Here is a 3160-nt window from a genome sequence, read left to right as displayed (position 1 = left end):
TTCAGTCTGGCCCCAGCTGGCTGGCTCTGGTCTCCGGGCGTGTACATTTCTCCTGCCACCCCGAATCTCACCCCACCCTGTGTTTCCAGAACTCGCCCTCGGCCTGCACAGGGCACCGCCACCCTCTCTCCTCAACCAGCTCTCCCAGCGTCACGGCGCCTGCAGCATCCAAACTCTAAAAGCCAATTGAACGGATGCAGAACTGAGGTCAACAGCCCCACAGGCGGGCGATGACAGAAGCTGGCCCTGGAGCGTGTCCCTTGGGTTCGTTATCATTCTTACACGCCCAGCTCAGCAGGCACCCCTCCTCTTGCCAGTCAGCCCAGGAGAACATCCAGGGATGGAGCAGTTTCAACCCCCCCCCCATGGACATCTGCTGACACCCCAAGAAATGAATGAATGAATTCCGGACACCCAATATAATCGTCCTGAGACCTGCCTGCACCCGCACTCCCTTCCCCATCCGTCCTCTCCCGCCCCTTCTTTCTAAGCCCCTTGTAGTGGCCGCCCCGGGCGATTCTCCCTCCCCTTCTCTGAGCATCTCTTCTTCCTGCGGCTCCTCTGCCCCCGATGCTGGATCCTCCGCGTCCCCCGCTCCTGAAGGTGCCCCATGGCCACTTTGGACTCGCTTTCCAGGACAGTCTACACTCCCTCCTCCACTGCAGTCAGACTGCTGTCCTCCCCAGGGCCCCTGGGACCTCTGGTTTATGGCCTCCTCGGACTTCGCCTGGGTCACCGGCCCATCACCACCCAAGGGGGCTGCAGTGGGGAGCCAGGGGCAGGGATGGAGCTGGGAGTGGGGCCCAGGGCTGCTTGGGGGTGTGTGTCAGAATGTGGAAGCACAAGAAACACTGGTGTCGTTCTTTAAATATTGGTAGAATTCACCCCTAAGCTGCCTGATCCTGGGCTTTTCTGTGTGTGTATGTGTAGCAGGGGAGAAGAGGGGCGGTTTAATCAACTCAACCTCCTCATTCACTAGCGTCCAGTTGCTATTTCTTTCTTTTTTTAAATATATTTTATTGATTTTTTACAGAGAGGAAGGGGGGCGGATAGAGAGTCAGAAATATCGATCAGCTGCCTCCTGCACGCCCCCTACTGGGGATGTGCCTGCAACCAAGGTACATGCCCTTGACGGGAATCGAACCTGGGATCCTTGAGTCTGCAGGCCGGAGCTCTATCCACTGAGCCAAACTGGTCAGGGCGCTATTTCTTTTTAATATATATTTTTACTGATTTCAGAGAGAAACATCAATGATGAGAGAATCATTAACTGTCTGCCTCCTGCACGCCCCCTACTGGGGATCAAGCCCGAAATCTGGGCATGTGCCCTGACTGGCAATCGAACCCTGTCCTCCTGGTTCATATGTTGCTGCTCAACCACTGAGCCACACTGACTGGGCCAGTTGCCCTTTCATCTTGGGTCACTTTGGGGTTTTTTGCATTTCTAGGAATTTGCTCAGCTAGGTTATGACTTCTTGGCACACAATTGCTCCTAGTGTTGTCATCCTTGCTTCTGTACGGCTGTACTGAGCCCCCCCCCTTCATTTCTGATTTTTGTGATTTGTGCCTTCAGCTTAACTAAGGGTTTGCTCGTTCTGTTGCTTCTCAGAGGCACTGGTGCTCCGTTCATGTTTCCCTGGTCTCTAGCTCACCCCCCTCTGCAGGCTCTGCATTAGCCTGCTCCCTCCAGGTCCTTCGGAGGTTAAGGGTATTGAGCCCCCATTTCCATGCAGACATTACAGCCATAGCTTTCCCGCCAGCATCCCCTCGCACCGCACACACTTTGTCTCAGTCACTGTGCTTTCTCCTTTGACCCTTCGCTGTTAAGAGTTAATTTCCACGCATTTGTGAATTTGTTTCCCTCCCATTAGACATCTAGCTCCATCCCACTGTGGTCAGAGAAGGTACTTTCTGTGATTTCAATCTGACATATTGGGACTTGTCTGTGGCCTCCCATGTGGTCTGTTGGGAGAATGTGCTGCTGGGTGTGTTCCCAGTCTGGCTGGTTTGTGATGGTGTAATATTTGGTAACACATAGGAACACACAGGACTCACTGAGGTGAAACCCAGGGAGCCACCGCCCACTAGCGATCAGACTTTGCTCTTCCTGACACCCCATCCCTTCCCCAAGGGGAGCGGGTGAAGGAACCCCATGAAATGCACGGCTGGAGCTGAGCTGAGAGGGCACCTGCTGTACCCACACCCGCCCCTCTGTCCTGCACTTGGAGAGGAGCCCACGATGATGCCAGGGCTGTGGCCCGTCCCACTGCCCTGCGCCCAGCAGTCACCGCTCAGGTCTGTCCCGCCTGCGGCCTGAGTAGCTTGCAGCCTCCTGCTCCCCGCCTGGCCTCGCCACACCCCCCAGGTGCGCGTGCAATGCAGGGGGCCGGGGGCATCAGGCCGGGACCAGGCCTGCTTGTGCGCGTGCGCGGTGCGGGCTGCTGCTGAAAGCAGTGCGGGCGGCCGGTCCCCGCGGGGCCTTGCTCATCCCTGGGCGGGGCCCCTGGCATGAACCTCAGGGGTCCCCTGGGGCGCCCGCTCACCCCGCAGGCAGACCAGCAGCTGCCCACCTGGCGCCCCAGAAGGTCAACAAGAAAGGAAGGCACCTGGTTCCTCCGCCAGCGAGGCCGACGCCCCTGGACAGGAAGGGCGGGGGCTCCCCCTGCGGCCAGAGGCCCCCCTGCCGGCTCCTGGCCCCGCGCCCACGCGAGGGAACAAGGTGGCGGGGGCGTCTCCAGGCCCCGAGACAAACATTTCCCGACCGCAGGGCAGCCCAGGCCTCGGCCAACTTGGGAAATTCCAGGGACAGGAGCTCCCGGGCGGGGCGGGCTCGGCGCAAGGAGACCTCAGCCACGTGGGAACCCTTTAATGAGGGGCGGGCGCCCCACCGGCACTGCCGGGCTCGGGGCGGAGCGGCATGTTCACGGGGGCGGGGGCGGGGGCGGGGGGTGAAGGGAACGAGGCCGCGCCTGCGGGAAGTTCGTGTGGGGCCCGTCCGCGCGGGCAGGAGGGGACCGGACCGGACCAGCGCCCGGACCAGCGCCCACCGGCACCTCGCCACGTGCTTCGGCCCGGTCACTGTTCTGGGGGCGGCCAGCTGGTTGGCCCTGGTGGGCGGGACGTGAATGCAGAGCAGCGAGGGGCGGGGCGGGGCCGGGGC

This window comes from Myotis lucifugus, unplaced genomic scaffold (genome assembly GCF_000147115.1).
Source record: "Myotis lucifugus unplaced genomic scaffold, Myoluc2.0 scaffold_889, whole genome shotgun sequence".
Taxonomy (NCBI): Eukaryota; Metazoa; Chordata; class Mammalia; order Chiroptera; family Vespertilionidae; genus Myotis; species Myotis lucifugus.
The sequence above is the reverse complement of the archived record's forward strand: the minus strand, read 5'-3'. Positions refer to the sequence as shown.